We start from the raw sequence: 26,391 nt of genomic DNA, 5'->3' as shown, positions 1-26,391 counted from the left end.
CAGAAACAAAACAAACAAACAAACAAACAAATAAACAAACAAACAAAGCAAGTAAAAACCTTTCACCTTGGTCCCAAACAAAATTGATGTCCCAGTCTTTGCATTATTTTTTATGCTCGAAAGTCTGTAAAAAGGGACAACTATAAACACTTAATTTTTTCATAGTAGATTCTAGCTAGTTATGAGGCTCTTGAAATTCAACTTAATTCAAAGCTAACATTTCTCTAATTTTGAAAATTTTTTAAAATCAAATTTGGGATTAATTTGAGCTAAATGCCTCAAGGTCAAACTTGGTCAAATCTGGTAAAATAAAATCAAATTTACTTAAAAGTGGTTGAACTCAGTCAAACTGGATTGAACTTGGCTTAATTTTCAAAATTCATAACCAATCGAGATCAATGTGGAGTAAAAATTATACTTGTGATTTTAATGCACTAAAAACCATAATTACACTTCGAAAAAGGTAAAATTATCAAAATGCCCTCCAAAGGTATTTTTTTAATTTGACTTTTTCAATGTTAGATTTTCGTGAAAACTTTTAGATCATGTATTTATAATATTTCATGATTTTTGATGTACTAAAAACTTTGATTGCATCTTGAAAGGTGTGAAATTACTAAAATACCCTTAGGGATATTTTTTTAAATTGACCTTGTCAAGGTCCGATTTTGTTAAAAGCTCCACATCATAATTTGATATTATTTAATGATTTTTGGTGTATTGAGAACCTTGATTGTACCTCGAAAAGTGTAAAATTACTACAATATCTTTTAGGGTATTTTTGTAATTTGGCATTCTTGAGGTAAGTTTTTTTCAAAATCTTCCATATCATGTTTTCAAATTATTTTATGATTTTTGGTGCATAAAAAACCTCGATTGCAGCTTGAAAGATATGAAATTTCCAAATTGCCCTCTAATGGTATTTTCATCATTTTACCTTCTTGAGGCTGATTTTTCACGAAAACTTTTAGATCATAATTTTATATTATTTTAGGATTTTTGGAGCATTAAAATCACAAAAATGAAGAAGGGATCATGGTTCTCCAAGAAAATTGCATAAAAAGAAAAAACTTTCTAATGGGTTTAAAATTGTCTTTTCACTTGGTTTCAGCAACAATAAAAAAGCAATCTTTGGCCATGAACATTTTGAGCTATTGCATGATTTTGAAAGGTTGAGTCCAATGGTGAAAGGTGGCTCTTTGCATAAATAAATGAGGGAAAAAGGATGGCTATTAGATGAAATTACATCCAAGGGCTTGCATGCATTGTGCATGAATATTTATTCATCTTTTAGGGCTAAAAAGAATGAAGGGGCAGTTGGGAATTGGCATGAAAGAGGAAAAAAATAAGGAAAAAAATAGAAAAAATTTTGAAGTTTGCTTAGAGGTATAATCTTCACTAGTTTTCTTTATTGCAGTTCATCACATTTCTTTGCATTTTCATATTACTTCATATTATTTTTCCATTAATTTTTTTCATTTTCTTGAGAAAATATATAGTTGTTCATCTTTAAATCTAAGCTTGAATCAAGGTTTCATCCAACAAAGACAATAATTGTGCTTGAAACAAAAGGAATTAAGCAACAAAAAAACAAACCACCATTGTTATAGCCATTGAAAGGTTCCGGCCAAGCTCTCATTCTCTAAGGCCAAACCTCCTATTAGTCCTTCTTAGTTGTTTTTCTTTCTTCTAATGATGATTATGAATGGTTTGTGTTATTTCATATCTTTAATGCATGTATGTTACTTAGTTTAGTGGTTTGTGTGTAGTGTTTAGCTAAATAAGTATGTTTTCATGGTTTCCTTACTAGTTGGTTTACTACATACTTGTTTGATAAATTTCTTTCATGATGAAAATACCTTTATTTTATAGTATTATATTGTTTTGATGCATGATTTAATTAAGTAAAATGATTAATGCTTGTGGTTTTGCTATAGAGGCATTCAACCAACCCATTCCCATGCTTGGCTTAAGCCTTCTAGCTTCTTTCATGGCCAAATGTTGGTTGATTCATCTTTGTATGCTTGTGTTCTTGCTTTGTTCTTCAAGTTTTCTATATGTTTCATCAAATTTTCAAAGAATAAAAATGTTAGATCAGTAGATTTTTGGTGATTTTAGTTTGTTTGCATGAATTTAAAAACAAAAAAAAAAATGGTGGAACATGTCTTTCAATTTTTAAAACCCTTGGTCTTTCATCCATTTTTATCATATTGTTGCATACATGTTTAATTTGTAATATATTTTTAAATATGCCTGAATTTGTAATAAATTTTTTTCCCATGGTCATGCACTTTTTATGCGTCAAAGTTTGTAATTTTATTAATGGCATTCTTGTTATTTTTATCATATGCATTCCTATGAAACCCCTAACCACTATGCAAGACCCCAAATCACCATGTAAAAAACTAAACCCTAAACTCCAAACCTTAAATCAAACCTTAAACCCCAAACCCTAAACCTAACTCTACACCTAAACCCTAACCCTAACCCTAGCTTAGACCCTAAACTAACCCAAACTGAATGCTAACCTAAACTTGAACCAATTCCTAAACAACCTAAAACTAACCTTTGCCCCCATTCACGTTTTTGCATTTCATTTTACTTTGAAGTTACATGCATTCTCATATTGTTATGCAATCATACATTATCATTCATGTTTAGTATCATGCATTCATCATATTATCATTATGTTTATGCATATCATGCATATATTTTCTAAATGAGTTTTCAAAAAAGAATGGTTTTAATAATAAGATAATATCTTAAGTAAATATAGTATTTGAGATCCAGCTTAAATATAAGGGGACTCTCAATGGTTATCATTTATGCAAGCTGTTATCTTGGTTTCCATGGGACAATTTGAAAACTCTTAAATTATATGTGGTTTTGAAGCTCTACTTAAATATAGGAGAGAAAAAGTGGTGTCTCAATACTTAAAACATTTTCATATTGATCCAAGAATAAAATGTTTGCTTTCAAGCAATTTTTAAATGACTTGCTCACTAAAAAAAAAAAAAAATCAGCTTTCCAAATAAACAAATGAAAGAAAGGAATTAACCTCTAACCACTGAAGTGGGATCATTTTTACTAAAATTTAAGGATAACATGTAATTAATTCATATCGTTTTCGATGAATGCTATAGGGGTACTAATATTTCTCTACTCAAAACCGACTCTTAGAGCCAACATTATTTTCACAAACCATAAAATGTTTTTTTTATGAAACTTTAAACCTTTTTAAATGCTTTATTAAAATGACAAAATTTTCAGATGGTCAATTACACTTTAAAAAAGATTGGTGGTAATTTCTTGTTTCTTTTGTTTTTATTGAAAATGCATTTTTAGTCCTGTTTTATTTTTCATTCCTCACATCCGACAATCGAATTCTTGAACCCGCATGTTGCAACAAGATGTAAGGTTTCATGATTATAAGTGGTTTTTTTTCACTCATTGGTATAAAAAAAAAATTATACCTTCAATTTTCAGTACAAAATGAATCTACGACTTTAACTTATCATTGCATTTAAATTTTTTTTTTAAATATAACTTTGGCAATTCATTGACAAGCTTACACATGATAATAACGTACATATTAAAAAATAAAAAGGAAATAAGTATGAGTCTAACCCATTTATAATTGCAATTTAAGATAATCTATACAATATAAGAAAGAAATCTTCTTAGAAATTACCTGAATATCCTTGTCACTATTTGATAAGAAATTGACATGTAGACAAATTGACTATAATATCCCTCATCCAATAATTGGTCAAAATTATTGTAATGTCCTTTTAACATAATAATGAAAATATTATCTATTATAATTAACCAAAATTACTATAATACCCCTCTGACCATAATTAAGAAAAATATCCCTATTATCATAATTAATCAAAATTACTATAATGTCCTTCTTATTATAATTACAAAAATATCTTTGTGGTTATTTCATAAGAAGTTGACATAGGATGTCATTCTGTTTGAAAATTACTATAATACTCATATTAAATTATGCATTAAATTTTAATATAATATAAAATTAACCATATATTAAATTATTAAAATACTCTTATGATTGGTTTACAAAAAAATTATCAGATGGTATTTTTTTAAAATTTTACTATAATATCTCTATTAAATTACAAATTAAATTTGAAGATTTCTATTTACACCCTAATATTTTCTTTTACACCCACTTTCTTTCTACACAATATTCGAAACTTAAATAAATTAGGGTGTAAAAAGAGCTTTTTAGGATGTATTTAGAAGTACCCATTAAATTTTAACATATTATAAAATTAACTACATATTAAATTACTAAAATATTCTTGCCATTGCTTTATAGAAATTTGACATGTGTTATTTTATGAAAATTACTATAATTCCCCTATTAAATTACATATTAAATTAATTGCATAATAGTTAACAACATATTAAAGTTTTATAATAAAATAAAAATTAAAAAATATAATGTAATAAGTATAAATACAAATTACATAGAAAAAAATAAATTATTTTTATTTTGTATTAAATATTTTTACAAAAAAGGTTTATAAACTATAATAAATTAAATATCATAAACTTGATCAAATGATTAACAAAAATACAACAAGAAATTACAATATAAAAAATACTATATATTAATTTTATTACTTTTATAATATTTTTTATTTTTTTATTTGTTATTTTTATTCAAATGTTTGTTGGCTTTTTTCCTTTATTTAAAAAGAAAAGAAAAAAGATAAGAATTTAAAAAAAATAAAAAGGGAAATTATGTAAAAGAAAGAAAAGCAAGAGAAGAAAGATTTAAAAAAAATAGTGAAAAAGAATGTAAAAAAAAAATAAAAGAGAAAAGGGTTGATAAAAATTTTAAAAATGAAAATATGTTTAAAATAAAAAAAATTAATATTTTTTAAAAAAAATCCTTAACGAAGCAAGTGATTATAATTTAGTTAAAAAGAAAACAAAAAGTATGAGCTTATAAAAGATAGATATGATTATTTGTATATTTGTGTAGTTAAAAATATGAAAATTTATATATTCATGTCATATTTTACACGAAAATTACGTGTCATAATTTATATCAATACGAAAAAAAATAAATTGTATTTTTTGATTTCATTAAATTTATATATAATTAATACTAAAATTTTAAATTATATTATTTTTATGTTTTTTATCATATTTATGTCATCTCATTATATTATATTTTAGATTATAATGTATAATAAAAAAGGTCAAACTGTTAGGAGTACTTTACATTTGTCAAAGCATCCGACCAGGTCTCTGGGAGGAAGAAAAAAATTTGGAAAAACCTTATCTTTTCTAGCACCTCACCCCTCCCTAACGCTCAAAAAAGGCTTTTCCTCATTGTCCTTGCCAGAAAAAAACAATGGCAACCCTTCATTTCACTCCATCTCCTTCCTTCATTCTCACCAAACCAAGACACCCCGCAAGAGTTTTTACCCCCCACTGCCACCTCTACCCCAGAGCCGGCCATGGTCCTCTGAGATTCTCAAAATTCGTTGTAAGGTCTTACAACGTGGTGATAGAGCATGATGGTCAGTCCACAGAGCTGGATTTGGAGACTGATGAGACCATTCTATCCAAGGCATTGGACTCTGGCTTGTCTGTGCCACATGACTGTAAGCTTGGCGTGTGCATGACTTGCCCTGCTAAGCTCTTAAACGGCACGGTAGATCAGAGTGAGGGTATGCTCAGTGATGATGTTGTGGACCGTTTTATATGCTCTGCTATGTGTATCTTATCGAAGATCAGATTGCCATATTAAGACAATCCCTGAGGAAGAGCTGCTGTCACTGCAGTTAGCAACAGCTAATGACTGAATTGTTGGCTGTGCTTGATTTTCAGTTTCTAAAAGTTTTGTATACGTTGGATACTGTCTTTGTTCATGAATGAGTTGGCTTACCTTATTGGATGTCTTCAGAATTGAAATTCGGTTGCAAATTTATGAGAACGAATAAAATTTTACCTTAATAAAATTTTATATCGACATTTATATCTTAATCAAAAATTACCACTATGATATAATCATGTGGACTTTGATTAAGAGAACCAAGATAGCCAAATAAATGTATTTAACTTGTAGATGCCTGCGCTGCTTTCTTGGGTCTTCTTTGTTTAAGCTTAACCTTCACATTTACGCCATTACCAATTATTGATTGAAGAGCTATCTGAAGCTTCCCCTCTAGTCTGTTCCCTTTCCTTGGTGTGTAAATCACATCATGGATATCGTCATCCAAAGCTTTCCAAGCTAAAATTGTTCCCACAGTAGCACAAATAGATGCATTTCTAGTGGAACCTAAGTCAAATTTCATATCCGTAGAAATGAAATGAACTATAGCAACAACCTTGCTAGTCGCCCGGTGAATGATACAGGCACGAACAGATGCTTTTGATATATAAATGTCCAGGCAAAACGGTTTATGGTAAGGACCCGTAAGTTGATTAAAAGTGGCAGACTTTTTCTCAACAGAACAAACCTCCACTTTGTCAAGAATATTAGTAACACTTCTATTTTCAATAACTTCAAGCAATTTAACATTTGACTTCTTAATCCACTTGCTTTCTTTAGGATCACCTTCTTCTTCTTTAAAGACTCCTTTTCGCTTTCTTTGCCATCATCCTTACTCTTGGAAACTTTCTTCCCGTTAAAGTAATAACTATACTCCTAAAACTCTTTGGAACCACAATAAATTTTATAAGGCTAAATACTCAATTTTAGATTAAACATTTAGATGGTTGCTCAAATCAAGATAAAATATTTTAATTTATACAAATAAAGATTAAGCGTTATTGACTTGTAACAACTTAAGATTTTTTTCAACAAAAACTTGGTTGTGAAAGGTACATGTTATACTAACATGTAAAAAGATTAAAATTCAATTGATTTGATACTTTAATGCTGATTTGGCTATTATTTTTTAATATTCAATCAAAAAATTAAATATATTTATCAAATATATATCAAATGAATGACAAAAGATTTGGTTTTAAGATTCATTGTTAACGTTAAATTGGTTAAATACTCAATTTGGGATTAAATATTTTAGTGGTTGTTCAATTCAAAACTAAACATTTTAATTTATACAAATAAATATTAAAATTTTAAGTTATACAAATAAAAATAAAACGATTTGTAATAATATAAGATTTTTTTCAACGAAATTTGAGATTTACATGATATGCACTGTTAAGTTTAACAGCCATTACAAATAAATATGGCGTGGAATTAAATTGCGCACATGTAATGACAGGTGAAAGGGCTCTATTGATCTCACTGTGTGTTTAAGCTTTCAAATTCTTCATCTATCACTTGACCTCCAAAGACCACTTTCTGATCCCATCCAATAACTACCCTTAATAATAATAAAAAAAAAAATCAATCAAAACACAAATGCACTAGCACAAAAAAAAAAAAAAAAAAAAGAAGTACTTGGTGAGGCCGAGTGGAGCGAGCTGCGGAGGCAACGAAATCAATGTGAAGAGTCTCAGACCAAGTGAGCAAATTTTGCTATGGAAGAGTGTGGTTTCCTAACTGGAAGGCTCCTCCCCATTTTCTTTGGGTTTTCTCTAATTTCATTCTCAAAACTACCCATAAAAAAATCCTTCATGTTCAAATAAAATGAAAAAGGGAAAGCCTTCGATGCCTCTAATCCTACTCCTTGTCTGCAACAACAAAAAAGGCAGTGTTTTCAGAGGTTTGAAATAATGAAAGAAAAATGGGATCCTAGAGAAAGAGAAAGATGCAAATGACGATTCAAAGCGGATTTGCTCTAGGTTTGAGTTTTTTAGTTTGGATTTTTTGGCTTTTTTTAATTATAACGATTTTCTTAGTGATGATCGAAACACATTGCGGTGACCATTTTTTTAGGTCTTGCAATTAGTTTTTTGGGTCTTCAAACTCCACTAATTCATCTCATATTCATTTTGTTTATGAGTTTCTTGATTTTGCAGTACAAAGAGAGGTGGGTCTTTTGATTTTATAGTGCAAAGAAAGATGGGTTTTTGGTTTAAGCAATTAGTTCTTTGGATCTTTAAGCTTTAGCAATTAGTTTTTTTGATTTTGCAGTGCAAAGATGAGCAACCTAAACAACACGTCCAAGGCATTTGCTTTTCCAACACCATCTACTCAAAGATCGCGCAGTGCTGACTGCTTCCTTTGTAGCTCATTTTTTGTGGAGCTTTGAATCTGGAGCTCTAAGCTTTTAAATTGATTGGAAAATTTTTTTTCTTTGGTTATAGCAGAAGTTTCAAGGGAAACCTTAATGCTTATAAAAGTGTCTTCAATGTTTTCTAGGTTTAGATTTTCACCAATTGATGCTTAATTGATTTTTTACTATTTGAAAGACAAGCGGGATTCTATGAAAAGTGTGTTGAATTCTAAGATTGAAAGTTGTAGATGTGAGCTTGAGTTTGAGCTTGAGTATTATCAGATTTTTAAAGGTATCCAAAATTTTTAGTGCAAATAACAAAAAGAGGCCAAAAATTTTAGTTCAAATGAAAAGGCTTGATCAAATGAAGAGGCTTAAAAATGTTAATTGCATTTAAATAAAAAAAAAAGCCACATCATCATCATATTAAAGTTCTCACATTCTTTAACCATGTGTGTCTTTCACATCTTATTTTTTATTGAAAAAAATTCTATATTATTATAAGTCAATAATTATTGATCTTTATTTATACAAATTAAAACGTTTAGTTCTAAATCGAGCAATCACTCAAACGTTTAATCCCAAATTAGACATTTAGCCTCATAAATCTGTTTCTGTTTCAATCATTGATTCTGTTTCAATCATTGATTTTGGAGTTTTGTCAAAGAGTTTTCGTTATTCAAATTTGAAGAGTTATTTGCAATCGTATTAGACTCTAGAAAAAAGAAATTTTAAAGGTTAGTTCTCATTGTTTTGTTCTTAAATTTGTGTGAGATAAATAATATTTAGGCATTTTGTGATTCTGTTGTTCTTCATAGTTAGGCATTTTATGGTTCTATTGTTCTTCATTTCTTGAATTTGTGTTAATTTTTCATTTGAACATTAAATAGTCATTTGAATATGTTTATGATGGATGAGTGTTATATTATATGGTAAATAAATTATATATTGACACAATTAAATTTTCTTGCTTTTGCAATATGAGTTTTGATTATTATATTCTACGATTTCACTATGCTAGGGCATTTATTGGTGATGGTCTTAATCTTATGTATATAAATGAGATAATTGAGGACTTGACAATTGATCCTGATAAGATATCTTGCTTTGAGTTATTAGACATTTGTAATGAGATTAGCTATATGAATATTAGCTAGATATTGTATTTGAAACCTAGAAAAACACTAGCGAATAGGTTGATTGTACTAAATGATGATAAAAGCTTGTCATAACTCTAGATCCGGGGATCTATCGCTAGACATTGACTTGAAGAAGTCGCCACCAATCTTTTTTATCTAAGTGCGATTAGCCACCTAAAAAATCTATCCTTTTAGCGAACACCTAAGTTTAAGGGTCCCTAAAAGAATAAGTTCAGGTCTACTAACCAGAACCAGGTTCGAGAGTTCGTTTACGTGTGAGAAAGGTTATAGCACCCTCACAACGCCCATCGAAAAATGGTACCAGCTTAATTTTGTGTTATCCAATAAGCTTTAAAAATTTACTAAGTAATTAATTATTGGAAATTATTCTCAATTGACTCTAATACTTTTAGCAGAAATTTGAGAAAATTTCATCACCTCAAGAGTATGCAAGAAAACTATTGTTTCACTTGCTGAGGCTCTATCGTCAGATTATTTAACATTAAAGAAAATTCAAGAAAATAAAAAGGAAAAAAATAATTGCTTTTGTATAAGGAAAATTGATACTTTCAACTTTTCCTCAAAAATCCATTTTTGAAAACTTATTTTTAAGAAAAATTGATATTTTCGCCTTTTCCCCAAAAATATTCTTTTGGAAAGCTTATTAACTTTCAACTTTTCCTCAAAATTATTTTTTGAAAAACTTATTTTCAAGGAAAATTGATACTTTCAACTTTTCCTAAAAAATATTTTTTTGAATTTTATTTAAAGAAAATAAAATAAAAATTAAAACAAAAAAAATTAAACAATTCTAATCTAATAATAATAACAATAAATAAATAAATAAAACATGGGAACGGCTTGGCTCAGCGGCTCGGCTCGACTTGAGGAAGAAAAAAATGGTTAGGAGACGCGACTCGAGGCATCGGTTTGGCTCGAAAAATGGCTCGGAGACGCAGGTCGCATGCGAGTCGAAAGTGGGTTGATGCTCGAGTCAGGTCGCTCGACTTCAAAACGTGCGGATCCTTTGGGCACAGTAAAGCCAAAACGACGTCGTTTTCAGAGGGTATAAAAGGCTATCCCTTTTGTTTTTTCAGCAAACCAATCCTCCCCTCTCTCTCTCTTTCTTTCTTTTCCTCTCCCCTCTCTCTAAACCACGAAGAACTACGATTGAATCTCATCGGATTCTGAAAATTTTCATCGAAATCTGGGTTTTTCGTCAGAAGTTTATCGAAAAACTGATTGGTTTCTAGAAATTATCGTCAGAAACTGGGAAATTGGCCAAAAAATTCAAACTTGGCCGAAAAAGTTGTTGAAAAATTCAAACCTCACCAAAAAATTCAACCGAAATCTGGAAATATTCTAGAAATTTCCAAAAAAAAATTTGTCAAAAATTTTAAAAAATTTCCATTGATTTCTAGAGCTGTTCTAACGTACCAAAACCCTTTTTTAGCTTCTGTTTCTTCTTTGTTCACTCTCTCTCAGCCAGTGTCTGCCTTTTTCTGTGTGTTGGTCCTTTGATTCGTGGATCTATTTATAAGGATTGATCAGAAGAGTTTCTGATCAATCCCAAATCCTCTTTGGATTGGGATTCATTCATTGAATCCAATATGAACTCTGATTGAATCTTCATTCACAGTAGGATTCTCCAAAAATATTCCAATCTCAGCCGAAAAAAGAAAAAGAAAATAAAAATCAAATAAAAAATTTTAATAGATAATTAAAAGAAAATAATCAGATAAATAAAAATACTAACAGATAAATAAAAATAATAGATAAATTATAATAGATAAATAGATAAATAATAATAATAATAGATAAATAATAATATATAAATAGATAAATAATAATAAATACATATATAATAATATATAAATAGCTAAGTAATAATAAATATATATATGAACATATAAATAATAATAATAATAAAATAAATATATAAATAATAAATAATAAATAAATAAATATTAATAAATAGTAATAATAAATAAATAAATAATAAATACATAAAATACAAAGAAAAAGAAAAAATATATAAATATAAATATATAAATATAAAATATAAATAAAAATAAAATGGGCCTACCCATTTGGACCAGGCCCAATTGATCCGGGCCTGGACCAAATTGGGTGTCTACAGCTACCCTTCTTTGCACATTTTTTATAAAACAAAAATTACGCAAAGACGTAAACACCCATTCAAGACTCAACTCGACCTCTTTTTTCATTTTTTTTGTATTAAAGATTTGATCAAAACTTCTCTAATCAGAGGCTTGACGACTTTGAAAAACATAAACAAAGCTCCTCTAATCAGAGGCTCAATAACTTTGAAAATAAATAAAGCTCCTCTAATAAGAGGCTCAACGACTTTGAAAATAACTAAAGCTCCTCTAATCAGAGACTCAACAACTTTTGGAAAGTAAATGGCTCCTCTAATCAGAGGCTCAATGACTTTTGAAAAGTAAATAGCTCCTCTAATCAGAGGCTCGACAACTTTGAAAAATAAATTGCTCCTCTAAACAGAGGCATCACAACTTTGAAAAATAAATTGCTCCTCTAAACAAAGGCATCACAACTTTGGAAGAATAGATTGCTCCTCTAATCAGAGGCATCACAACTTTGGAAAATAAATTGCTCCTTGACAATCTTGTCCAAAGGAGTTGAAAATCGTATTTGAAGGAATTTCAAGAGATTATGCCCAAAGGTCTTACAAATCAACCCTGATACCGAGAGACACCCTATTTCAAGGATTAGAAACTTATCTGACAAGCTTTTTCTCAAATTTGAAAATGTTTTCCCATCTATCTTCTCTATGTGAGATTTTGGAATACCCTTGCTTCTTGAATTTATGCACTATATTTTCTTAAATGTAGTATATGCTATGCAATGCATGTGAAATTCAATGCATGCTATGCGAATGTTGGTTACTTGATTCCTGTTCAATTATGGTACTCAAGTTTCTTTGGGCCCCGAACCCTTGATTCTTCAAAGACCCAATTACGCTGCTCTTCTAAGATCGAGCCAATGTAGCTCTCAATCATCTCTTCCACTCACATTCTTCCTGTAAGAAATCTCTTTCCAAATTCAATATCCTTATCAGGAACTGAACATCTCGATTCTACCTTTATCACGCTTGACTTATTCAATGTAATGTAAAAATCTTTCATGCCATTATTCATTCATTAATCATTATTTCAAACTCAAAAAGTAAGAATGCATTTGCACATTTCTTTCATTGTAGGGTATTAAGAAAAGAATAAAAATGGTTGAGAAACCGTCAACAAAATAGGGACACAAAGAGTGAAATAAAATGTCTTTTATTAACAAAATGTTGGCTAATTTTGGCCAAAAGAGAATTATAAGGATAAGTATGGGGCACAAAGCCCAAAAATGAACAATCGGATAATCATGATAACACATCTCAAGGTTTTCTAAAAACCCAACCATCCGATGTATTTAACAACTTGGAGCTCCTTCGAATTTGCTAGTCTCCATGCCAATGGATTTTCAAATTTGATACTGTATTCTCTTTATCTAAGCTACCTTTTCAGGTTTTCAACTTAGACAAACCCACTGTGACTCAAACTGCCCTTTTAGGGTTTCCACCTTGAGTCCTCTTTTTTCATTCACTTTTTCATTTTATTTTATTTTTTTAAGCATAATATTTCTTCATAACATCAGAATTTATAGGATGGGGTAAATCATTTCCATCCATCTCAGTCAGTGTTAGCGCTCCACCCGAGAAAACCTGTTTCATCACATACGACCCTTCCCAAATCGGAGTCCATTTTTCTCTATTATCGTGCTGGATTGGAAGGATTCTCTTCAAGATCAACTCTCCTTTTCGAAAGCAATAGGGTTGAATCTTTTTATCATGAGCCTTCATCATTCTTCTTTGATATAGCTGACCATGGCACAGTGCAGTCAATCTCTTTTTTTCTATGAAATTTAACTATTCATAGAGTTCTCAAATCCATTCAGCTTCTTCCAACTCAATTTCTTTTAGAACCCTCAAGGATGGGATCTCCACTTCCACTGGTAGTACAGCTTCCATCTCATAAACCAAAGAAAATAGGGTTGCCCCAGGAGAGGTACGCACTAATGTTCAATATGCATGCAGCGTAAATGGCAACTTCTCATGCCAATCTTTATAAGTTTTCGTCATCTTCTCAAGAATTCTTTTTATGTTCTTGTTAGCAGCCTCAACTGCCCCATTCATTTTCGGACGGTATGGTACCGAGTTATGATGCTTGATCTTGTATTGAGCATATATTTCTTGCATCATCTTACTATTTAAATTTTTGGCATTGTCTGAAATAATTCTTTCTGAAAGTTTATATCTGCAGATAATCTCTCTCTTTATGAACTTACAAACCACAGATCGTGTTACACTTGCATATGATGCTGCCTCTACCTATTTTGTGAAGTAATCTATAATCACAAAAATAAATCTATGCCCATTAGAAGCCTTTGGGGTGATAGGACCAATGACATCCATGTCTCACATTGAAAATGGCCAAGGTGGTGCAATAACATGTAAAGTAGATGACGGAGCATGGATCTTATCAGCATATGTTTGGCATTTATGGCACTTACGAGCATAGTCAATGCAATCACTCTCTATTGTCAACCAGTAGTATCTTACTCTCATGATCTGTCTCGCCATCATATGTCTACTGGCATGTGCCCTACATATTTCATCATGCACCTCTTCAATGATTTTCTTCGCTTCAACCTTACTTACGCACCTTAGTAATACTTGATCCCGACTTTTTTTGTACAAAACATCCCCGTTCAGAAAAAAGCTTATAACCAATCTTCAGATGGCCCTTTTATCATTTTTTGTTGCTTGAACTGGGTATTGCTGATCCTTAATATACTGTAGGATATCATAATACCAGGGCTTCCTATCTTTCTCCTCTTCTACATTGGAGCAATAAGCTAGCATATCCTTAACATCTAGCCTGATGGGCTGAATGTCAGTATTGTCATTAATTCGATCATTGCAACCAGAGTAGCCAATGCATCAGCAATCAAATTTTTTTCTTGAGGTAAATGCTCAAACTGGATATCTTCAAATTATTTTATTAACTCTAAAATATACTTATGATATAGAACGAGTTTTGAATCTCTCGTCTCCCATTCCCTTTTCAACTGATATATAACTAGAACTGAGTCTCCAAACACTTTTAATGCTTTCACTCTTCTATCTATAACAGCTTGTAAGCCCATGACACATGCCCCATATTCAGCGATATTATTTGTGCAATTAAAATTTAACCTTGCTGTTACAGGGTAGTATTGTTCCTTTTGAGATATCAGAATTACCTCAATTCCATGTCTCAAGACATTGGTAGCTTCATTAAAATACATTTTCCAATATTTTTCTTCATGCTCCTCTTTCTCCAATTGAAAAATAGTCATTAGATCTTCATCAGGGAATTCCAACCTCATTAGTTCATATTCTTTAGTAGCACGATCTGCAAAGAACTCTACTATAGCACCTTCTTTTATTACCTTTTGGCTCACATATATAATATCATATTCCGAGATCATAACTTGCCATCTAGCAATTTTTCTAGACAAGGAAGGTTTCTCGAAGATATATTTAATTGGATCCAACCTTACTATAAGCCATGTGGTATGATAGAGCATATACTGTCTGAGTCTTTTAGCAGTTCACACTAATGCACAACACATTTTCTCCAATGAAGAATACTTTAATTCATATTCTGTGAACTTTTTACTCAGATAGTAAATAGCTTTCTCCTTTCGGCTAGACTCGTCTTGCTGTCCCAGCACACATCTCATTGAATTTTCACATACTGTTAAGTATAGAATTAAAGGTTTTCCTGGAACAGGTGGTACCAACACTTGAGGGTTTGACAAGTATTGCTTAATTTTATCAAAAGCCACTTGACATTCCTCATTCCATTTTCCAAGATTATTCTTATGGAGAAGCTTAAATATAGGATCACATTTATGGGTAAGCAGAGAGATAAACCGAGAAATGTAGTTCAATCTTCTCAAAAAATCTCGAACTTCCTTTGGTGTACTCGGAGGTGACAAATTTTGAATGGCCTGTATCTTATCTGGATTGACTTCAATTCCTCTTTCACTGATCACAAAGCCTAGTAACTTTTTTGACTTTACCCCAAAGGTGCACTTGACCGGGTTTAACTTGAGTTGGAACCTTTTCAATCTCGTAAATAACTTTTTGAGGCTGGTAACATGATCTTCATCCTCACAAGATTTTATAATCATATCGTCTATATACACCTCGATCTCTTTGTGTATCATGTCATGAAAGAGTGTTACCATGGCCTTCTAATATGTTGCCTCAACATTCTTTAACCTAAAAGGCATGACTTTGTAACAAAAGGTTCCCCACATGATCACGAAAATGGTCTTTTCCATATCATCTGCAGCCATTTTTATCTGATTATACCCTGAGAAACCATCCATAAAGGAGAAAATTGAATGCCTAGCTGTGTTATCTACCAGTGTGTCAATATGAGGCAAAGGAAAGTTATCCTTTGGACTAGCTTTATTCAAATCACGATAGTCTACACACATTCGTACCTTTTCATCTTTCTTAGGAAAGTGTACTATATTGGCTACCCATTCTGGATACTTAGCCACTTATAGAAAACTTGCATCAAACTATTTTCTCACCTCTTCTTTGATCTTTAGTAGCATTTCAGGCTTCATTCATCTCAGTTTTGGTTGGATAGGCTTACATTCTAGCTTTAGGGGTAATCTATGCTCTACTATCTCCATGCTCAGTCTTGACATATCCTGGTAAGACCAAACGAACACATCTATAAATTCTTGAAGTAAGTCTATCAAACGTTGTCTATCTTTTGATGAAAGTGAAGTGCCAATTCTGACATCTTTCTTATTCTCTTCATCTCCTAGATTCACTAAGTTAACTATCTCCTGATAAGGCTCAATTGGCTTATTTTCTTGTTCAATCAATCTCATTAGGTCCAGAGGCATAACATATTCTTCAGAATTCTCTTCATTGTCAAGTTCATCAGTGTTAATTGAATTCTCAAAACTAACCTCTTAATTGTTATCATAATTATCTTTATGTTCATTTAAGGACCTAAAATTGAATGAAATGGGATATGTTGGCAAGATGTGTTTGAAAAGATAGAAATAATGAAGACCTAAGAAAAAATGAATGAAAATGCATCCTTTCTAATTTTTATTAAAAATAGTAAAAGCTAAATGGCCCAAACAAGAAAGATCACCCTAATGTCTTGGGCAATAGCTATTGGGATGTTACAATTACATTGTATTAGTTTCAAAAGTCACAGGCACTTTAATGACACTCTAATTGCATAGCTCATAATCTAGCGGACAAAGGCGGACCCACCCCTCTTGATTAAGCCCCACTTCATCTTCAATAGCATTAATGGTTAATTGGGCAAAAGCCTTTTCCATGCTTTTTCTTGTATCTAGGTACATGAATCCTCTAGGTCTGAAAGCCTTGTATAGGTGTGGGATAACCATTAGTCTTGCTATTTTTCCTACTGACCTTTTCTTGATCTCCCATTCTGCTACCTCATATCCTAGGCCTAACCTTTCGCTATTGTCTATCACCGTCGGGGGTTCTTTTCTTCCCTGTAAGTTTTTGCCTAACCCTAGTCCTAGATACCAACCCTTATTGATGACTTGGCTCATCACTATCCTTGAAAAAAATTGATTTTTAAGTCTTTCACCTACAGAATTAACTAGTTCAAAAGATCGATAGGAGTATTCTAATGTTTCTTCGACAACATTTACATATGGAGTATTCAATGGTTGGGTCACTAGCATGTCTTCCTCCTCAACTAATACTACTAGTTGACCTTCTACATTAAACTTGATCTTTTGATGCATGGTAGAAGGCACAGCTCCTGTCATGTGAATCCATGACCTTCTCAATAGACAGTTGTAGGATGGAGAGATATCCATCACTTGAAACTTCACATTAAAAGTGCATGGCCCAATTTGTAAGGGTATCTCGATATCCCCCAAGACTTCTCTTCTGGTCCCATCAAAAGCCCTCACGATCATCTTACTGTCTTTCATATGAGAGTAGTCAATGGGTAGCCTCACTAAAGTTGACATAGGCATGACATTGATAGCAGAGCCATTATCAATAAGAACCTTGGTTATGATATGGCTCTTACACTTGATCGTGATATGCAAAGCCTTAGCATTTCTCTTTTCCTTCAAGGGAATCTCATTATCGCTGAACGAAATATGATTTAGCATGACTAGATTTCCAACCAGGTGGTTCACATATTCAATAGATACATTATGTGCCACGTATGCCTGATTTAACACTTTCAGCAGGATTTTTAGGCGTGGCTCTGAGTTTAGCAGCAGTGATAGTAATGAGATTCGAGCTGGCATTTTGTTTAACTGTTCAATAATTGAATACTCACTATGTTTTACCAGTTTCAAGAATTCACAAACTTCTTTTTTTGATATTGACTTTGGGCGATCTTCTTCAGGTTCTACTTCAGGGTTATTTTGTCCTTCTCTTTCCTTGGCTTTCTCTCTTCTTGCCTTTTCCAACATTTTTAGAGTGTTGCACCTTTCACTTTGGGTAATACCTCCTACACCAGTTATATTGAAAGTGTTAGTTTTAGAGAAATCCTCTTCTTGCCCTTGAACTATTGTATCACAGCCATATCTTCAAGGTATAACTTTATCATCCTTGTACAGGAAAAGAGTCGAAACTTTAAAAGTTGCTGACCTGGGAATGAGTTTGTTTATGATTGACTTTGGCTTGTTCCCATAATAAATTGTCACTGGCTTTGGAAACAGCTTTGCAGGCTTATCAGTCATGGACACCTCCATACTTCTTAAGTCTTTTTTTCTTTCATAAACCTTCATCTGGTATAAATTCAAGAGTTTTTGTACCTCTTAGTGAAACTATTCACAAGTTTCGATAGAGTGGCCTATTACTCCACTATGATATTTACAACTAGTATCGACTATAAATACTCCATGATAATTGTGTGGACTCACTAGTTGTATCATGTCAGCTTTCACAAGATATCAAACAGCTGACTAAAAGGTGTCTTAATCTCTGCCATTTCTTTCCTCAAATGGCGCTCCTGTTCTTCACTTAGAGCATTCACATTATGATTAGCAAAGGATTGCCACTAACATTTGGTGCAGTCACCCCTGCTGTATCAAAGCTAATCATTTCATCCTTGATTAATCGTTGCACTTTGTGTTCAGGACAGTGCAATTTTCGATAGAGTGACCAGCAATCCCATAGTGATAGTCACAATGGGCTGTGGGATCGTACCACTTAGGGTAAGGTGGCTTGAGGGGTTCTAACTTACTAGGAGCAATTAAATGACTGTTGTAAAGCTCTCAATATAATTCTATATAAGTAATTGGGATTAGGTCAAATACAAGTTTTTCACGAGTAATTCGTTGCTCTCGCGAACCACTTGCCAGGCTAACAGGATGAATTTGAGGTTTTACAGGAGTTTGAATGTTAAGACTGTATGTGGGGGCTTGGGGGATAAAAATGGGCTGGTATGTGGATGAATTAGGTGATTGTGGGGCTGGTTGGTATGGATAAGATGAAGCATTGTTCACAGTAGGATAGTAGAGAGAGTAACCTTGGGGTGGATAAGGTTGATATCCCCTAAACTGTCTATCAAAGCCTACAGCTTGAACTTCAGTCTCTTTCTTCTTGGGTGCTTTCTTGGTTTCTCCTCATTTCAGCTTGCTATTTTTAATGACATTCTCAATGATTTCGCCTAAAATCACTATGTCAGTGAAATTCTTTGTGGCATTCCCTATCATCTTTTCATAATAAGGGGATTTCAAAGTGCTGACAAATAATATGGTGGTCTCTTTTTTAGTCAAAAAAGGTTGCACCTGAGTAGCCATGTCCTTCCACCTCTGGGCATATTCTTTGAATGATTTAGTTGCTTTTTTTCCCATATTCATCTAGCAACAAAACCAGTGAGGTTGTCTTAAAAGACATGCATCAAGAGCTTTTCATTATTGGCATGGGCAGCCATTTTTTGATAGTACATAGTAATGTAAGTTTTCGGACACCTTGTACCATCATATTTCTCAAACTCTAATACTTTAAACTTCAGAGGGATAACCATATTCGGGACTAAACAGAGTCTATCAGCATCGGTAAAACCATAAAAACCCACTCCTTCCACTACTCGTAACCTTTCCTCTAACAAGTTTATCTTTTGTTCAGCTTTTAAGGCTTCTACAAGCTCTTTCTCTTTGGGCCTTAATTTTTTTTATTCTTTTAGATCATCTAAATTGGAGACTGATATTGGTTCTACTACATTTTCAGTAAAGAAAGAATTTATATAACTTTGGTACTATCCTTGATTTGAATCTCATGGCATTCTGGGATATCCCTATAAAATAGGTGAACTACTATGATGGTGGACTTTGTGCAGGTTGGACTTGATGTGGCTTGAAACCAGGAAGGTACAGTGGGTCATCCTCCTCTTGTAGGGGATGATCTTGTTGGCTAGCATTCTCCTTTATTGCCTTTCCCTTGTTTAACTTGTTCAAAGCCTCTAAAATCTTATTCAACTCCTCTTTTAACTTCTCCTGATCTTTCTCTATTCTCTCGAGACAATTGAAATTTTCTTGTTTCATAAGTCTGGCTTGAGCTCTTGTATTGTATTGGTGAGTGGGGTTGCTTGGTAGAGCTATCCTTGAACTTTTAGCACCACAATTATGATTAGAAATGCTATGCTATGCTTTATGTATGATACGTTGATGCACGAATGAAATGTACATTTTTATGGATGAAACTAATATGAAATGGATGCAAATAATTATGTTAAAACATGATCATGAAAATAATGCAGATGCATAAAATCAAACAAACAACATAGTTAGTTTCATAAATGAAATGAAAGTGATGCCGATGCATAATGTTACATATGATAATGAAAATGATGCACAAAGTCAGACAATCAAAATGATTAGATAAACATTCTTCTTGTGTCCTAGTTTCAGGGTATACCTATCATTAGGTAGAAAGGGCTCTATCTTAGGGTTAGGCATTTCTAAGGTTCACTTATATGTAGTTCAAGGCTAAAGTCTAAAGGTTCCCAAATTGCTCCTTACATCATTGTCCATCACAGACTAGTAAGGCACCCTAATCCTCACCTATTACAGGCTACAAGTAGAAAAGGTTCAATTTGAGTAGGAATATTTCGCTAGCCATTGCGGAGGCATTAAACCTCACGAAAGCAATAGGTACTTTACTCCCTCTTAGAGGGACGGAGCTCGGGTATGGAGCTCATGTTATGCATATGCATATGAATGACATAATTAATAAAGTAAATAAACATGAATGAATAATAACATATATATACAAAAAGGTTCAATTTTATTAGGCTTTTGGATAACACAAATTTATTTACTAGCTTGACTCTCAGAGGTCCCCAGTGGAGTCACCAAGCTATCATAACGTCTAGATCCGAGAATCTATCGCTAGACATTGACTTGAAGGAGTCACCACCAATCTTTTTTATCTAGGTGCGATTGGCCACCTAAAGAATCTATCCTTTCAAGGAACACTTAAGTTTAAGGGTCCCTAAAAGAATAAGTTCAGGTCTACTAACCAGAATAGGGTTCGAGAGTTCAGTTACATGGGAAGAAGGTTATAGCACCCTCACAACGCCCATCGAAAGATGGTACCAGCTTAATTTTGTGTTATCCAATAAGCCTTAAAAATTTATCAAGTAATTAATTATTGAAAATTATTCTCAATTGACTCTAATACTTTTAGCAGATAATTGAGAAAATTCCCTCACCTCAAGAGTATGCAAGAAAACTATTGTTTCACTTGTAGAGGCTCTATCGTCGAATTATTTAACATTAAAGAAAATTCAAGAAAATACAAAGAAAAAAATAATTGCTTTTGTACAGGGAAAATTGATACTTTCAACTTTTCTCTAAAAATATTTTTTTTGAAACTTTTGATTTCGAGAAAAATTGATACTTTCAACTTTTCCTCAAAAGTTCACTTTCGAAAACTTGTTTTTAAGGAAAATTGATACTTTCGACTTTTTCTCAAAAATATTCTTTTAGAAAGCTTATTGTCAAGGAAAATTGATACTTTCAACTTTTCCTTAAAAATATTTTTTAGAAAGTTTATTTTCAAGGAAAATTGATACTTTCAACTTTTCCTCAAAAATATTTTTTTGAATTTTATTTAAAGAAAATAAAATAATAAAATAAAAATGAAAGTAAAAATAAATAAAAATAAAAAATATATATTAAACAATTCTAATATAGTAATAATAATAATAATAATAAATAAATAAACGAAAAAAAAAAAACCTAGGAACGGCTCGGCTTAGCGGCTCGGCTCGGCTCGACTTAAGGAAGAAAAAAATGGCTCGAAGACACGGCTCGGGGCGTCGGCTCGACTTAGGAAATGGCTCACAGACGCGGGTCGCACGTGGGTCGAAAGCAAGTTGCTGCTCGAGTTAGATCGTCCAACTTCAAAACGCGCAGATCTTCTGGGCACAATAACGCCAAAACGATGTCGTTTTCAGCGGGTATAAAAGGCTATTCCTTTTATTCTTTTAGCAGATCGATCCTCCCCTCTCTCTATTCTTTTCTTTTCCTCTCCCCTCTCTCTAAACCACGAAGAACTCCGGCTGAATCTTGTCGGATTCTGAAAATTTTCGTTGAAATCTGGGTTTTTCATCGAAAGTTCATCGAAAAACTGATTGATTTCTGAAAATTATCGTCGAAAACTGGGAAGTTGGCCTGAAAATTCAAACTTGGCGGAAAAAGTTACCAAAAAATTCAAACCTCGCCAAAAATTTCAACCGAAATCTGAAAATTTTTCAAAAATTTTCAGAAAAAAAATTTGCCAAAAATTTTAAAAAATTCCCACCGATTCCTAGAGCTGTTTTAACGCACCAAAATCCTTTTTTAGCTTCTGTTTCTTCTTTATTCACTCTCTCTCAGCCAGTGTCTGCCTTTTTCTGTGTCTTGGTCCTTTGATTCGTGGATCTATTTATAGGGATTGATCAGAAGAGTTTCTAATCAATCCCAACTCCTCCTTGGATTGGGATTCAATTATTGAATCTAATATGGACTCTGATTGAATCCCCATTCACGGTAGGATTTCCTAAAAATATTCCAATCTCAGCCGAAAAAAGAAAAAAAAATAAAAATCAAATAAAAAAATTTAATAGATAATTAAAAGAAAATATTCAAATAAATAAAAAAACTAACAGATAAATAAAAATAATAGATAAATTAAAATATATAAATAGATAAATAATAATAATAGATAAATAATAATATATAAATAGATAAACAATAATAAATACATATATATAAAATATATAAATAGCTAAGTAATAATAAATATATATATGAACATATAAATAATAATAATAATATAGTAAATAAATAAATGAGTAAATAATAAATAAATAAATAATAAATACATAAAATACAAACAAAAATATAAAATATAAAAATAAAAATAAAAAATAAAATAGGTCTACCCATTTGGATCAGGCCCAATTGATCCGGGCTTGGACCAAATTGGGTGTCTACAAAGTTTTCTTGATATTATTAGGTGTAAGGTAGATCATGGTGTAGTTGATGTGTACATAGTACATAATATAGACATCAAATTTGTCCGAAACTTTTAACCCAATTTTTAACCCAGAGACCCAATTTAGACCCAATCGGGCCTGAGGCCCAATTTCATTGTTTAGGCCCAAATCCTACCTTTTTTTTTACATTAATATTAATTTATCAATTTTACACAAAAAAAATAGAAAAAAATAGAAAACAAGCAGAAAAATACAAAAAAATGAAAAAAAAACAAAAAACAAAAGGGCTAGAGGCAGTGGGTGTTGTGTACGGCACCACTGTCGCCCCTTGTTCACCCATGTTCACCCCTATTTAACCTTGCAAACACTGCCCCCCCGTTCACCCCTGTGCCCATGTTCACCAAAGGCCTATAAAGCTCAGCACCCCACTCATGCCCCAGAGGCCCTGAACCCATGCCCGAGGCCAGATGCCTACACCCAAAGCCCCCTTAGCATCCCACTCATGTTCAGAGACCTAGTTCCACCCCCTAGCCCAGTTCCCTTTGAAATAGACACAACTACAAACAAAAAAATAAAAAAATATTTATAGTCCTCCCCATAGGGAGGAACTATCAATGCTAAGCCCCTGCAACGAAAAAAAAAAAGTAAATTTGAGTTTAAATAAAAAAAAAAGAAGAGAGAAGAAAAACTGAAACTTTAAGCCTCAATTTACATCGATCGAGACTGTTCTCGATGAAAAAGAGATCGGATCCACAAAGATCCCATCGAGGAGAACATATTGGTATATTTTAAGATTTTTGGGTGTTGATAATGGCGACCGACAGTCGACACGATGAAAGGTGACTGGCAGGTTATGTTTAGAGAGTGAGAGTCTGAGAAAAGGAGAGAATAAAGAAAGAAAGAACATGAAGAAATGAGTTGAAAAAAAATTGGGTTTTTATAGAAACTTAGAAAAGCCAAAACAACGTTGTTTCAATAAACGACCAAAACAACGTTGTTTTAAGCCCCAAGATTCGCGCATCAAACCGTCGACCCAACCTAGGGTCCGCGCGAACGACCTGAAGACCCGATTGCACTCTTCTTGGATTGGTCTAGTTGGACCGGTGCTAAAATGACTCAGATCGATCCGAACTGTTAAATGCAATTAGACCGCCCAATCACCCGAACTGGCATTGACCGAACCATTATCCGGTCCAGTTCAGGTAAAAAAAAAATTTATTTTTTTAATTTTTTAAAATATTATTTTTGTTACTTTAAATTTATTATTAATATTTATGCATGTTAAAATGTTCAAATTTACTAGAATAAATCTTTGTTGTTTATAATAATTAATAAAAAAATAAATGATGAAATATTTAATAAAAAGTTTTGATAATTTTGTTAAAATTTGAAATAAACCTTGTAAAACAATTAAAATAATAAAAATATAAAAAAAGGAAATTTTTATCCGACGATAAGATTCAAAAGTATTTTGAGTAGTGATACCTATAAAATCTCTAGGTGAGAAGATTTTTTTTAAATACTACCAGTGTATTGGAGTATTAATAAAAAATTTTCAACACAATAAAAATTTTCCTTTTTAATAATAAAGTAAAATAATAATATAAATAAGGAAAAAGAAAATTTTATCCAATTATGGGATTCTAAAAGTATTTCGAGTAGTAATGCTTTATGAAATTTTTAGGTAAGAAGATTTTTTTTTAAATATTACCAGTGTATTTGAATATTTATAGAAAAACTTCAATATAATAAATTTTTTTCTTCAAAAATTTAAATTAAAAAAGAAATTAAATAAAAAAATCAATAAAATTTCTAAAAAAAAAGAATAAAATACATGCACCAATATATCAGCATTTTACATTGCATGCATAATAAAGTTTTTATGAAAAGTAAATCCGAGCCTCCTAGGATGAGATTTTAAAGTATTTCGAAAAGCAATGCCTAACAAATCTCTAGGTGAGAAAGAGTTCTTCTAATGTTACCAACGTAATGGAACATTTTAAGAATTATTTCAATAAAAGGATTCTAATTTATTTTTCTCAAATAAAATTTGAACAATAAATATGGAACAATAATAAAAGAAAAAAATCAAAATTTCAATAAACAAAGGAAACCAATAAAATTATTTTTTAAACACCGAAAATGAGACTATTTTTATCAAAATCAACAGATAACACATAATTAATTGGTATCGTTTTAAACAGGTGTTGTGGGGGTGCTAATCATTCCCCACACGTAACCAACTCTAGAACCCAGACTGTTGCACAGACCCTAAAATTATCTTTTTAATAACTTTTAATTAATTTTAAGATTTCATTAAAAAGATATGTTTTAATAGGTGGCCAATCGCACCTAGTCAAAAAAGATTAGTGGCAACTCCATTATTTTTTATCTCATTTCCAAATTTGTTGGACAGACACAAAACTGTTACAATAGCTTGGTGACTCCATTGGAGATGCCATTTGTTTTCGAGAGTCAGGCCAAAATTAACTACGTGTTATCCTCAAATTTTGATTTAAACAATCTTAATTTGTATTTTGTTTTTAATTCCTAGATTATTTTCACTTTAAGAAAAAAAAAAAGCCAAACAAATAAAAAAAAACCAAAAAATGAAAAGAAAAATTTTCATGCACGTTTCTTTTATTTTTTTTTTATATGTATTATTCTCAATAAATTAGGAAACATATGCACACACAATGACATGATGCATCTCATACATGAGCTCTATACTCGGGCTCCATCTCTTATAGGATGAAGTAAAGTACCTATGCCCTCGTGAGGTGATAATCTTCACAATGGCAAGCGAAATACTTCCACTCAAATTGAATTCTTTTCATTTCGTAACATGTAATGGATAAGGATTGGGTGCCTTAATAGTCTAGTGTAGATGACAGTAAAGAACAATTTAAGAACCTTTAAACGTATGTTAGCCTAAACCAAGCATGTAATAAGCCATAGGAAGCTAACTTTAGGTAGAACTTTGTCCACCCTCTTGTAGAAAACACCTAAGTCCAAAACATGTAAGAATAAAAGTTGTGTAAGAAAAAAACAAAAAAATCTCAAAATTTTTTTTATCTCAAACCACATACTCACAATAACTCAATTTTGTTTTTTTTTTTTACATTAATCATATCATACAGTTTTGTGATAAAATATATGCTCTAGGACATCTTTCTCCTAAGAAGTCTTCATAGATCCCATAGAACTATAGATTGCTCAAATCTCATGTAACAAAAGTTGTATGAAATTAATGAGAATTTTTACTAGTAAAATTTATCCAAAAGAAAATATCTCCCACTTGCATTCATGCGTCATGTCACCATTTTTTTTAAAAAATTAAAAATCAAAAAATAAAATTTTTAACACATGGCATTCTAATTTTTTTAAAAAATTTTATGGTAATAAAGGTTCAAGAATAGCTCACCCACCAAAAATTTTGACTCAAGCTACCTATCATTCATACAACACCAGAGCTCAAACAAGAAT

At 31.8% G+C, this 26,391-nt stretch overlaps 2 pseudogenes; one reads left to right on the top strand and one right to left on the bottom strand.

The window, feature by feature from the left end:
• Positions 1 to 5,283: 5,283 nt before the first annotated feature.
• Positions 5,284 to 6,020, top strand: LOC149512626 (ferredoxin C 1, chloroplastic pseudogene; annotated as a pseudogene).
• Positions 6,021 to 6,098: 78 nt separating this feature from the next.
• LOC149512625 (uncharacterized) overlaps positions 6,099 to 26,391 on the bottom strand; it is a 33,993-nt pseudogene continuing 13,700 nt past the window's right edge.

This window comes from Durio zibethinus, chromosome 22 (genome assembly GCF_047325235.1).
Source record: "Durio zibethinus cultivar Kanyao isolate XHJ-2024 chromosome 22, ASM4732523v1, whole genome shotgun sequence".
Classification (NCBI taxonomy): Eukaryota; Viridiplantae; Streptophyta; class Magnoliopsida; order Malvales; family Malvaceae; genus Durio; species Durio zibethinus.
This window is presented reverse-complemented; position numbering and strand designations above follow the sequence as displayed.